Source organism: Cololabis saira, chromosome 23 (assembly GCF_033807715.1).
Source record: "Cololabis saira isolate AMF1-May2022 chromosome 23, fColSai1.1, whole genome shotgun sequence".
In the NCBI taxonomy this organism is placed as follows: domain Eukaryota; kingdom Metazoa; phylum Chordata; class Actinopteri; order Beloniformes; family Belonidae; genus Cololabis; species Cololabis saira.
The window spans coordinates 34,892,847-34,906,849 of NC_084609.1; the positions used below are offsets into that span (position 1 = coordinate 34,892,847).

The window sequence follows — 14,003 nt, forward strand, 5'->3', positions numbered from 1 at the left end:
TGGTAACCAAAGTGCCGGTTTGCAAAAATGATACCGAAGATAATTTCGTTTGGGTACAAAAACTATGAGGTGGTGAACAAAAAGAAGAAGAAGAAGAAGAAATTGCGGTGTGCAAAACATGCAGGTCGAAGATCACAGACGGAGAGGAAACAACTTCCAACTTCGTTCGACATCTGAAGTTGCACAAAGAATGGTAAGTAGAGCTGGCGAGCTAATGCTCAGCTAACGTTACTTTATCTGCTAAGTAAAGTAACTTTTCTAGCTGTAGTTAATGATGCTGTACTGGTAATGTTACATTGCAAACGCGGTAATCTGTTGCGTCCACTGCGTTCACTCCCCGACTCCTACTTTGATAAACAGGTGTAGACAGCACACATTGATGTCTAGTTGAACTGCATCATTGATGTTTAATGAGGACTAGCTGAATAATGGCCAGTTAAATAAGTAATCGTTAAATTGCGACTAGTTGAGTAAGGACTAATTGAATAAAGACGAGTTGAATGAGGGCTAGTTGAGCAAGGACGAGTTAAATAAGTTAAATGAGGGCTATTTGACTAGGTTAACGACGACTAGACGAGGTGGCCGAGTGGTTAAGGCGATGGATTGCTAATCCATTGTGCTCTGCACGCATGGGTTCAAATCCCATCCTAGTCGTGCTTGTTTCTCCTGTGCTTCGAGGTGTTCCTTGGAGTTACTATTCGGTGGTGGTATCCCAACATGGCCGGATGCTGTCTTTGCCTCTAATAACCTAAGATGCTCAGTAGCATTACCTGTAAGCTTCATTTTGATTATATAGTAAAGCATGAATACAATACAAGCTAGGTGCTTTCCAGAGACCAATCGCATGACCCCCAAACAACTGTCAAATAAACACTGGCAAGGAACAACCCCCCTTTCAGAGAGAAGACCTACCTGCTGAAAAACAGGTGGCTAGAGCAAGAAGAGGAGTGAGATAGAAAAGAAAGGATGAAGAACAGGGAAAGTTGAAACAGCGATATGTTGTCAAAGGTAAAACAAGTGCAGATATATTAGTATTAATGAACCATTAACAAGAGAACTAACAGTTCTATGTAAATATGACTGTTAGTTGTTGGACTACAGAGACCACTATATAAACAGGTGTAGACAGCACACATTGATGTCTAGTTGAACTGCATCATTGATGACTAGTTTAATGAGGACTAGTTGAATAATGGCTAGTTAAATAAGTAATCGTTGAATTGGGACTAGTTGAGTAAGGACTAATTGAATAAAGACGAGTTGAATGAGGGCTAGTTGAGTATGGACTTGTTGAATGAGTTTTAGATGAGCAAGGACGAGTTAAATAAGGGTGAGATGAATGAGGGCTATTTGATAAGGAGTAGTTGAATGATGACAAGTTGAGTAGGCACTATTTGAATTAGCAGTAATTGGGGACTGGATTAATGCGCACTAGACGAGGTGGCCGAGTGGTTAAGGCGATGGATTGCTAATCCATTGTGCTCTGCACGCATGGGTTCAAATCCCATCCTCGTCGTGCTTGCTTGTCCTGTGCTTTGAGGTGTTCCTTGGAGTTACTATGCGGTGATGGTATCCCAACATGGCCGGATGCTGTCTTTGCTTCAAATAACCTAAGATTCTCACTAGCATTACATGTAAGCTACATTTTGTTTATATAGTAAACCATGAATACAATACAAGCTAGGTGCTTTCCAGAGACCAATCACATGACACGCAAACAACTGTCAAATAAACACTGGCAAGGAACAACCGCCCTTTCAGAGAGAATACCTACCTGCTGAAAAACAGGTGGCTAGAGCAAGAAGAGGAGTGAGAAAGAAAAGAAAGGATGAAGAACAGGGAAATATGACTGTTACCTACCATGCCACAGCCATGTTGGGAAACCACCACCTCATAGTAACTCCAAGGTACAACTCAAAGCACAGGAATAGCAAGCACGACGAGGATGGGATTTGAACCCATGCGTGCAGAGCACAATGGATTAGCAATCCATCGCCTTAACCACTCGGCCACCTCGTCTAGTGCTCAATAATTTGTTCACTAATCAATTACTGCTAATTCAATTAGTGCCTACTAAACTCGTCATCATTCAACTACTCCTTATCAAATAGCCCTCATTCATCTCACCCTTATTTAACTCGTCCTTGCTCATCTAAAACTCATTCAACAAGTCCATACTCAACTAGCCCTCATTCAACTCGTCTTTATTCAATTAGTCCTTACTCAACTAGTCCCAATTCAACGATCACTTATTCAACTAGCCATTATTCAACTAGTCCTCATTAAACTAGTCATCGATGATGCAGTTCAACTAGACATCAATGTGTGCTGTCTACACCTGGGGCCTGTGCTACGAAGCGGGATTTGGGGTTAGCGAGGTAACTTCCGGTTTAACCCCGGGTTTTCAGGACTACGACGGTGGTTCACTTCTTACCGGGGTACATCGCCATGGTAACTTATGCTGAACAGCTAACCTGCTCCGGAGCAGGTTATGTTCGAGATACAGATCGCCGGGTATAAAAGCACCGCCCACTGACCAATCAGCTCTCTTGGAAAATGGCATGCCCTTTCGAAGAGAATCCAGTGGAGCTCGGTGCGCGGATCGTGAGAGGATCCCTCCGATCTTCTTCTTGTCATTTTTTTTTCTGCTTGCTGCAAGTAATGTCAATGCTATTTCATTGTGCTTTTGTATACTGATATCATACTAAAACAGAGAGTGATACAAACACTAAAGCCTTGTACTTGTTGTACTTCTAAGATATGAAAGTGAGCCTACTTACCGCTTTGAATTATGTTTTTATATTTATTTTTTATTTGCTCCCATGTGCGTTTCACTCCGCTGGGGTTGCAGCTGAAGGAATGAGGCTACAATTCTCATACACGCCATACGAATACATCTAAGCAACACATGCATTTAACAGAATAGACAACTGTAATTATAGTCAGATCTACTTATGCCCTAATGATGGGGCAGTGATGTTTATATCCCTATGAACTTACGCATTTATACAGTCAGCGATCTTTTGCCAGCTGTCTTTCCTGCATTTTGCAGCTGCAACTGTGTTGCTTTTTGCCTGTATTATATGCCTATACTCATCATATTTCCGTAAAATTATTGTTTGCTCTTCGCTACTGAAATAAGCGGCTCTGACAGCGGACTTCTCCATGCTTGCGATTGGTCATGCGCTGAAAACACCGCCCCTTTTATGTGCACGCGCTCATATCCAGATTGGAGAAACCTGGGTTGATATACCGAGTTGATAACCACCGTCGTGTGACCGCTTAGCGTGATTGCAATTGTCCGGGTTAATGAATCTGGATAAGGAAAAGATATCCTGGGTATGTTGAACTTGCTTCGTAGTACAGGCCCCTAGTTAGTTGTTGGACTACAGAGACCACTATATAAACAGGTGTAGACAGCACACATTGATGTCTAGTTGAACTGCATCATTGATGACTAGTTTAATGAGGACTAGTTGAATAATGGCTAGTTAAACAAGTAATCGTTGAATTGGGACTAGTTGAGTAAGGACTAATTGAATAAAGAAGAGTTGAATGAGGGCTAGTTGAGTATGGACTTGTTGAATGAGTTTTAGATGAGCAAGGACGAGTTAAATAAGGGTGAGATGAATGAGGGCTATTTAATAAGGAGTAGTTGAATGATGACGAGTTGAGTAGGCCTAATTAAATTAGCAGTAATTGATTAGGGACCAAATTAATGAGCACTAGACGAGGTGGCCGAGTGGTTAAGGCGATGGATTGCTAATCCATTGTGCTCTGCACGCATGGGTTCAAATCCCATCCTCTTCGTGCTTGCTTCTCTTTGGGTAACGCAACGTGTCACTTCCTGGTGTTGCGGTCTGTCGCTGCTGCACGGCGTGCAGGCTCAGATCTTCTCCAACTTTTTTGTCTAAAACTTGTTTTCTGCTAAAATAGCATTATATCTGGTACATTACTGTCTTTATTTCAACACTCGCTCATTTTCTCTTCCGTAACTTTCACTGTCACCAATCACCAGGGGCGTCGGCAGGTGTAATCCCTTATGGGTTCTGAGCCCAAAGGGGCCCCCGCGTAGCGGAGGCCTAAACTGCAAAATTTTTGGGATCTTACGGGTCGGATCGGTTAACTTTGCATGACTTTAAGTCGTTTAGAAACAGATTGACAGCCACAAGCAGCTTCAATGATTATAACAAAAAAGACCATTCCAGATCAGCCAATGAATGCATAGCACAGGATAATAATAACTGCAGGGTGGTGAATAGTGTAATGTAATGTAATGTAAACTTTATTTGTATAGCACCTTACATCGACCTCAAGGGGAACCAAAGTGCTTTACATAACATACAACAAAATAAAACAAGAATAAAACATATGAACATATAAAAACATCAAGTATAAAAAGTGTCGCCACACTACTGGGTATTAAAAGCCACCCTGAATAAATAAGTTTTAATTTTAGATTTAAAAAGGCCAAGGTCAGAGATGGTGCGTAATTCACAGGGGAGCTTATTCCAGAGCCTGGGGCCGGCAACTGAAAAGGCTCGGTCACCCCAGCGCTTCTGCCTTGACCTGGGCACTTCCAACAAACGTTGGTTGGAGGACCTCAGAGCTCTGCCAGGCTCATGCACTGTTAAAATCTCCGATAAATAAGGAGGGGCAAGGCCATTAAGAGCTTTAAAAACAAACATTAAAAGTTTAAAATCAACTCTAAAACGAACAGGCAGCCAGTGAAGGGAATAGAGGACCGGGGTGATGTGCTCTCGTCTGGGTGTGTTCGTTAAAAGACGGGCAGCTGCATTTTGTACCAGCTGAAGACGGCTAAAAGAGGATTGGGCAATGCCAACATAAAGTGCATTGCAATAGTCCAATCTGGAGCTGACTAGAGCATGGATAGCTCTCTCCATGTCGTGACGGCTCAAAAATGTTTTGACTTTGGTTAAAAGACGCAATTGATAAAAACTTGTCCTCACGACATTGTCCACTTGTCGGTCAAATTTTAAAAAGCTATCAAAAATAACTCCCAAATTCCTAACTTTGGGACTAAAAGATCCGGACAAAGAGCCAAAGTCAGCCGTCACTGTGTCACCAAACAAAATGCACTCCGTTTTGTCCTCATTTAAATGTAAAAAATTGCGTGCCAACCACTGTTTGATGTCAGCAATGCATTCCAGCAGGGAGCTTTGTGCGCTAGTGACTTTAGGCTTCAGTGGCAGATAGATCTGTAGATCATCTGCATAACAATGAAATGATAAGTTATGTCTGGCTATAATGGACCCAAGTGGCAACAAATATAATGAAAAAAGAAGTGGGCCTAGAATAGAACCTTGCGGGACGCCGCATGAGAGGGAGGCACAGGAGGAGCAGGAATCACCAAGCATAACGGAGAAGGTTCTATCTGACAGATATGACGTAAACCACTTGAGTACAGTGCTGTGAAGGCCAACATAATGTTTCAGGCGTGACAGAAGGACTGTGTGGTCGACTGTATCAAAAGCCGCTGTGAGATCTAGCAGCACTAAGACAACAGGGCACTTGACATCAACAGACAGGGCAATATCATTGTGCACCTTTAACAAGGCAGACTCAGTGCTGTGACGAGACCTGAACCCAGACTGAAACTTTTCAAAAACAGAGTTGTTCTCCAGAAATGATCTTAACTGGGTAAAAACAACTTTTTCTAAAACCTTAGACAGAAAAGGCAAATGAGAGACTGGTCTAAAATTTGACAAAACTGAGGAGTCAAGATGCGTTTTCTTTAAAAGGGGCCTAACCACGGCATGTTTAAAGGCAGCTGGGACTGCTCCTAAATTAAGACAGGCATTGATAAGCATCACAAGACTGGGCCCAACAGTATTAAAAGAACTCTTTAAAATTTTGGCCGGAATAACATCCAGAGGACAGTTAGTAGGCTTCAAAGACTTCATGATGTCAGCAAGGGAGGAGAGAGAAACCAGTTGAAAGTGGTCCAATACAGCGGAATGGGCCGGGGAAGCAGATAAATCCGTACCCGAATAATTGCTGGTAGCCTGTCTGACAGAGTTTACTTTATCAATAAAAAAGTTGAGAAACTTCTCACAAGTAGCAGTTGAGAAATCAGTCACAGGAGAGGTAGGTGGGGTTATAACAGAGTTGATTGTACTAAACAACACCCTGGAACAGTGGCCACTTCTGGAGATGATATCAGAGAGAAACTGAGATTTTGCCTCCCTCACAACTCTCTGAAACTCAGCAAGACAGTCCCTTAGAATCTCCAGAGACACATGTAGTTTGTCCTTTTTCCATTTTCGTTCTGCTTGCCTGCACCGCCGCCTAACGACCCGTGTGGTTTCGTTTAGCCATGGCTCTGTTCTTGGCTTTGCAATTTTTTGCCTTAGAGGGGCCACAGAGTCCAAAATCCCGGAGCAAGTGGTGTGGAAGGAGGACAGAAACTCATCTGGACAAAGAGGGGGGACCATGTCATTCAACGCAAAAAACTGAGAGTCCCTGAATGCAGCAGAAAATTCTTCAGCTGCAGAAGATGTGATGATGCGACGCTGGCGGGATGGAATGAGAGGCTTGCTGACTGGTGAAGGGGCTAGAAATTCAAAAATAACGGGGAAATGATCTGAGATGGCAGTCTCAGAAATCTCATAAAGGGAGATTGACAGCCCGGAATAAATAATTAGGTCAAGAGTATGCCCAAGATGATGTGTAGGTTTGTCCACTAATTGAATTAAATTAAAAGTTTCTAAAAGCCTTTTAAAATCAGTGGCGAACTGATCCGGAGCACAACAAACATGAATATTAAAATCCCCACAAATCAGTAGTTTGTCATACTTGGGGAGAAAGTCTGCTAAAAACTCAGAAAACTCATGAATGAAGTCCTTATTATATTTGGGAGGGCGATAGACAACAGCGCATAACACAGGACTTGCAAACTCCAACACAAATAATTGTAGCTCAAAACTGGAGTAAGTATCTGTGTGGAGAAGCCGACATTTAAAACTGTCCTTAAACACAGCAGCAACCCCGCCCCCTCTACCCGAAAGTCGAGGCGAGCTGAAGAAGGAACACCTAGGTGGGAGGAGCTCTGAGAAGGCGCTGTTGTCACCTGGTTTCAGCCAGGTTTCCGTCAACAAAAGGAAATCCAGGGAAGAAGAGGCAAACAAGTCGTTCAGGATAAAAGTCTTATTAGCCATGGACCGAGTGTTCACCAGAGCCATGCGAATTAAACACTGGTCAGATTGTCGGGAGGCACGACCGATCGGGCGGAGATTCTCCAACACACAGCCCCGTCTGTGGATTCTCACGGGCCGGTGACAGGGGAGCGGATACCCGGCCTCCGGGACTGCCGGCAACAGCCATCGATAGCAGTAATCCGTGGAGCCTTGCGTGCTGTAGCCGGGTTGACGACCATAGTTATGGGTGGATGTCGAGGCCAGGTAAGCTCTCAGCCTATACACTACTCCACCTCTCCTTCCTCGTCTCCTGCGTCGGCCGTTGCGTAGCAACCCGATGGATGAACGCCATATGCACGGTGGAATAGACGCCAGCAACGGCGGCGGCGTCTTTGGCTGTCCATTAAAGTCCTGGATCGGTAGCTTGACCACAGAATTGCGGATATCTAAAAGGGCCAGACGATCATACACCAGTAGCGGTGACACATTATGGACAAAAAACGCCCAAAACAGGACAATACAAAGAAAAAGTAACAGGGGCAGACGGCCAGCCACACACAACGGCGCCATCTTCACTCGTTCGTTTTTCGAATAGTGCAACAGGGCAAAGCTCTGTGTATTCCCCTATTCAATTTTAGACAATATAAGGAGTAAAAACTGAATGAGAAACGAGAAAGCCAAAGAAAGTGTCATGACAACAATTATAATTATTATCCTCCTCATTTTATTGCTGCATTCAGCAAAATACCAATGACCTCCAAGTTCCAACTCACTGCATCATATAGGGCTAAACAAACATCCATCTCAGACTGGTATTTTATACAAAATGGCAAAATAAATAAATACAATAAATAAGAAAAAACACATGACTGACCAACATAGCAGCATATAAATAAAATTCACATTAAACATTCCCAACTCAGTCCCAATACAAAGACATACTCAATAAAATTACAATAAAACAACTTAAGGTGCCATTACAATCCCAACAATAATAAATCTGGATGCCAAAAATAAGATTGATGTATTGATGAACATTAAAGTGCAGTATCAAAAAGGGCTATTGGAGAAAAGGAGAAGATGCATATTTTATGCCAACTGCCAATATTTGAGCATTGCTCTCAGAAGAAAAACAATTCAGAACTTAGTTTTTCTTTTCTTCATCCTGGCAAATGTTTCAATAGCATTATCCAATGTAATGGACGCAGTAACCTCTCTCTCAACATAAAGCATTGCGAGATCTGAGAGACGACTCTCAGTCATTGTTGAGCGCAGATAGGTTTTAATGAGCTTAAGGCGACTGAAGGTGCGCTCAGCCTGTGCGCTGCTTGTAGGAATAGTGAGAAATATACGATATAACGTTGCAACGTTAGGATACGCTTCATGCAAGTCATTTGCAATTAGAAAGGGCAGAATCTCTGCTGTAATAAACCCTGCTCCATCAGGGCTAGGGAACAGTTGTTTGTACACGTCTCTGAATGAGGAATATTCATTCTCAACACATTCTGCATCCAGATCCTCTGAATAAAATTCTGCCAATTCATTGATCCTCTGGATGGAATTCTTATCAAAAAAGTGCTTTTCATTTAGGACCTGAAACTTACTAACTGTGTTTCGAAGGTCTGTGAAACGTGTTTCAAACTGTGTGTCAAATACTTTTAGAATGTGCTCAAAGGTCTGCTCTTTAAAACGTGCTCTACTGTCAGATATAGGCTCGTCTGTGGCAACTTCATCATGGAAACGTTTTCTCTTTCTTACTCTCCCCTGCTTGAACTCGAAAATGTGCGTGCGCAGCTGTCAATTTGCGCAAGTGCAGAGATTAAATCGATTGATTCTTTCTGAAGATAGTTTGATAGACAAAATGTTTTCCCTAAAACAAAGTTCCAAAAGTTGAGCATGAACATGAACTCAAATGTCTCAATTGTGGCTAGCAGACCTCGTGCATCTGCTGCTGCTTTTGGTGTTGAGCCGACATCCTCATTGATTACTACATCAAGTGCCTCTATATTTGCTGGCATACTTCTTAGTACCGCTTCAGTGGCTTGCTTTCTTGAGGCCCACCTTGTATCAGAGAGACTTTTCAATGTCAAAGCTGTGTCTTTAACCAATTTATCCTGTTTTTCTTCTAGTATTCTGTAACGAGGTAAACTCAATGTTAAAAAGCAATACAATGCTTCAAGAGTACCAAAGAAGAGTTTCCCAGTTGTACATGATGACGCAGCATCAACAAGAATAAGGTTTAAGTTATGGGCACAACAATGCACATACAGAGCCTTAGAGCTACATGAGTCTTTCACTCTTTTTTGAAGGCCTGATATGTGACCAGACATAGTCCTAGCTCCATCGTATGCGTGCCCTCGCATTTTGGTAACATTAAGTCCCAGGTCCTGGAGCGCTTTAATTAGTAATTCATGGAATGCTTCTGCATTGCCACTGGACAGCTCATCAAATTTAATAAATCGCTCAACACTTTTACCACTCTTATTGACATACCTTATGGACAATGAAAATTGATCCACCCTTGAAATATCAATTGTTGAATCAACAATGACAGAGTAAAAAACAGCATCCTTAATTTCTTTAAGAATCATTTGCAGTGTCTCTCGGGCAAGGCATGTGATCATCTCGTTTTGAGAGTCCGGATGTATGTATTTGTAAACCTTATTTTTTTCATTTAAGTGATTCTCAAGGATATTGTCATATCTTGCCATTAGTTTTAAAAGTTCAAGGAAGTTGCCCTCATTAACAGATGGGGCTCCTAGGCCAGCATACTCCCTGTGTGCCCTAAAGGCGATACCTTGCTTGGCTAAATAGAGAGTAATATCCATCAGCCTTTTAACTACTTTCCTGTTTTTCTCAATAGCTAGTCTTTCTGCCTGAATGAGTCCTGCGATTACAGTTTTGTCCTCTGTAATGCGATATTTAGTGATGAATAGTTTCCTCTCTGCCTCTTGGTGTGCTGGTGACATTTCATGTAGCTTTATTCTATCCATGCCTTTGTGGAAACCATCAAACCCCTTGTCAGGGTCAGACCAAGTAGATCTTTCTGTTTTTTTGGCAAAAAGCCAACAACAATGACAAAACATCTTGCCAGCTAGAGGGGAATACACCAGCCAGTGTCTAGCTACACTGCATTTGCCACTCGTGTTTTTGTACCAGTGTGTCTTAAACTTGTCATTTAATGAATTTTTAACAAAATCTGAAAAGTTATCTTTTAACCCAGGCTGACATGGACCATGTTGTACAATAGCTCTGATTTTGTCTGTGCTGAACGACTCCTTTTTAAAAAGACGTGGATCTGTGGGGTATGGTTGTGCAAAGTCCAATAATGGCTCAGAGGAAGACAGACTTGCCTGGTGGTTGTCATCGTGATCACCTGTGCAGGTGATCTGATCAATGTCATTAATGTCCATATCAAACTCTGCTTCGTACCCGCTAGTGGCCACCGTCACTGTGGCCACTATCTCTGTGACTGCCGCTGTCACCACCTCCTCCTCTTCTTCTTCAACAGCAGCTCCTGGTTAAAAAATAATAATAACTTATTATCTAAGCTTTTTTTTTCTCTTTTTTTTTCACTTTTGTGTATGTTTGCAGGCCGGAGCCTCAGGAGCTGCGTTCTGGCCTGTGTTCCCGGCCCTCCCCCCCCTCTGGTCATCCCATTGCTTCTTCCACCTGCCTACGTGGATGTCTGCTGTTGCTGCTTCCGCCTGCCTGCCCCCCCCCCCCCCCCCCCCCTCTGGTCATCCCGCTGCTGCTTCAACCTGCCTGCTCTGTGCTGTCGACGTCCCGGACTCCCCCAGTCTGGCCTTCGGCAGGAGGGTCCCCCCTTATGAGCCTGGTCCTGCTCAAGGTTTCTTCCCTCCTAAAGGGGAGTTTTTCCTTGCCAATGTTTGGCTTAAGGCTTTTCTCCCACTATGGGAGTTTTTACCTGCCATTGTTTATATAATAATTGCTCGGGGGTTTATGTTTATGTTTATGTTTATGTTTATGTTTATGTTTATGTTCATGTTCTGGATCTCTGGAAAGCGTCTAGAGACAACATCTGTTGTATTAGACGCTATATAAATAAAATTGAATTGAATTGAATTGAATTGAACAACACCTAGGCTAGCTATGGCAGCTCGACAAGCTTACTATGTGTCACAGAGCTTGTCAAGCAGCTATTTTCTGCAAAAGCCTTTTCCAGAAAAAAACTTGGATGCTGGGGCTCAAGTGGTTAAAGTTACAGAGTTAAACTATAACTCATTATGCCTCACCTCCTGGTTCAGTAGTTTGTCTTGATGGTGGTTGTTGTTGGACGACAAGTGGAGGGGAGGCGGACACGGTGGTGTCCTCTTCAGCAGCTCCTGGTTACAAAAAGAATATAGCTTATCTACAAGTTCACAATAATTAATAACTATAGCTAGCAGCTTGACAAGCTTACAATACATCACAGAGCTTTTCAAGCTGCTATTTTCTGCAAAAGCCTTTCCCTCCTCAATGTAAACAAAATGTAACCAAGTGTAATGCATAGAGTAAAGCTTTTTAATTGACTTTGTACCAGTGAATCTGTACTGTCATGAAACTGGTCTGTTCCTATGCAATTTCTTCTAAAACATTATTCAGAAAAAAAAAAAAAAAAAAATACCGTGGCGGCCGTAGGCGGCGCCATCTTGCGCATAAGCAAACAATCAATCAACAGAACACCCAAAAAACGTGGATACTGGGGTTCACGTGATACAAAAACAGTCAAACTATAATAATTTATTATGTCTCACTCACCTAGTCCTGCTCCTTGTTCAGTGATTTGGTCTGTAGGACAACTTGGCTTGTGTTGTTGTTTGTGGAGGACAAGTGGAGGACAAGGAGACACGGCGGCGTCCTCTTCATCAGACGGGGGCTGCGACGCCGACCCCCCCGCCTCCATTTCCACGTCGTTGCGGGCTGCGGCTGCATCATCACTGCTTTCAGTGTTATCAATGTGTGGCGGTGCAGGCGGCCGCGCCGTTTTAAAAAATGTGCTCACTGAGACACACTTGGCAGCAGCAGCCTGGACATCTCTCTTTTTTCTCTCTTTTCGTTTCTGTGCTCCTGATTTATTCTGTTTGGTTTTAGCCTCTGCCTTCCCCATCGTCGCTCTTTCTTTTCCAACTTTCCCTCCTTGTAACTGAGTGACAACGTCACTTTCTTTTCAACTGTGAGCACGCTACCGGATGTTTTGATGCTGCAGGCACAGAGAGCACGTAATGCCAAAATAAAAGCCTCGAGCGAGTCGAGCCTCGTCGTGAGGGGAGGCGGCGGCCCCTTAGGGCAGAGGGGGGGCCCTCTACTTTGAAATGTTGTTGACATTGGGTTTTTAGAACCCGGAAACCCGCGCCAGCGTCGCTAGTGCCAATCACCGATACATTTTCTGTCCGTTAGCCTCTGTTAGCATCTTAGCATGGCCTCTCCGTCCTCCACCATTTCACCTCTTTGCTGCTCAGTGTGTGAAATGTTACATGTATGCATTTCTGTTAACATAGGGAATCTTAATTCAAACACTGTACTCAGATTAAAGAAAAGCAAGTCTTGTTTATTCAACACCAGCTCAGCTGAGGATTAGTCTAATATAAAATGAAAACAAAAGAAATTGAACCTCAAATTATGAATAAAAAAATGATGAAGAAAACTACATTTTGTCCACCATCTTCCCAAAAATGTCAATTAACTTAGATAACTGGTCATCCCTCTTCTTTTCCCTCTCCTCCTCCTTTTCATCCAGCTCCCTCAGCCTCTTTTCTTGTCTTTAGTCTTGAAGAAAGTCCAAAACTTCATTTGTCCTTTTTTTGGTTTTCTTCCCTCCGTTTGTTGGTCGCTCCCTGTTTGTAAAGGAAATAGTAGGGCCGTTGAAAAATCCTCACGGGACAACAGTTTCTGAATTTAAATCACCAGTGGGATATGTATTTATATTTACAGGTGAACTTTCTTCTCGCAGTGGCACATGGTTCCTTTTCCTCCGCCCCCTGTTTTGTTTACATTCTCCCTGGTAACCTCCTTTTATGTCACAACGCAATGAACTGTGGGTAATTCCCTTTCCAAAAGTCTGCAGAGATGCTGACTTACAGTAAGTGAGCAGTAAGGGCTCAAAATGTCTGCTGGGAGCCCTCGCGCACTTAACGACTTTAGGAATGAGACAGCCCTGAACCCTTACGCAAGTCATGGGAGCGCACCTGTAAGTGTGTGAGTCTGTGAGGGGGAGATTGGAATTCAGGGTTAATCAGATGGAGGAAAGAGTTGCAGTAAGAAATGTATACGTAAATAGCAACTTAAAACTAATCAAGTTTGTATTTTCAGTAAGTGATAATCACATTAAGGTAGGTGGAGTATCCCGACCATAAACTATATTTAGATGGACAACAGCAATCAGATTATTGCCTGTAACCAAATTAAGGTCGTCCTCATGTTTGTTCTGGGTCTACCATGGCATTTCAGCAGCTGTCAATAGTGATTCTGGGTCGGTTGTACCCCTTCAGGGATGCCAGTGACCTTCTCCCTTCACCCTCTCTACCACCGACTGGACCTGTACTCCAGGTAGAAGATATCTCAGGTGTAAGAAGGAAGCTGATCATGGCAACTGCCAGCAGCAGACAGAAGAATGTGTCTACCTAGCTACCCGTGACTCCAGATGATATGGGTAATGACAGAACAAGATCGCAGATACCGGCGGCAGAAATGAGTTTCTACCATAGAGTGTCCGGGCACTCCCCTAGGGATAGGATGAGAGGCTTGGCCATCCTACAGAAGCTAAGAGTAGAGCCACTGCTCCTCTTCAACAAGAGGGGCCAGATGAGGGGGATCCGCCATCTGGTGAGGATGCATCCTGGGAGC

The 14,003-nt window shown here is 43.2% G+C and overlaps 4 non-coding genes across 4 annotated transcripts; 3 read left to right on the forward strand and 1 right to left on the reverse strand.

Annotated features, from left to right (window-relative positions):
- Window positions 1-572: 572 nt before the first annotated feature.
- trnas-gcu (transfer RNA serine (anticodon GCU)) lies at window positions 573-654 on the forward strand. Its single transcript has one exon. It is a non-coding gene; the product is annotated as a tRNA-Ser (tRNA).
- Window positions 655-1,434: 780 nt separating this feature from the next.
- Window positions 1,435-1,516, forward strand: trnas-gcu (transfer RNA serine (anticodon GCU)). Its single transcript has one exon. It is a non-coding gene; the product is annotated as a tRNA-Ser (tRNA).
- Window positions 1,517-1,937: 421 nt separating this feature from the next.
- trnas-gcu (transfer RNA serine (anticodon GCU)) lies at window positions 1,938-2,019 on the reverse strand. The gene has a single exon. It is a non-coding gene; the product is annotated as a tRNA-Ser (tRNA).
- Window positions 2,020-3,728: 1,709 nt separating this feature from the next.
- trnas-gcu (transfer RNA serine (anticodon GCU)) lies at window positions 3,729-3,810 on the forward strand. Its single transcript has one exon. It is a non-coding gene; the product is annotated as a tRNA-Ser (tRNA).
- Window positions 3,811-14,003: the final 10,193 nt, after the last annotated feature.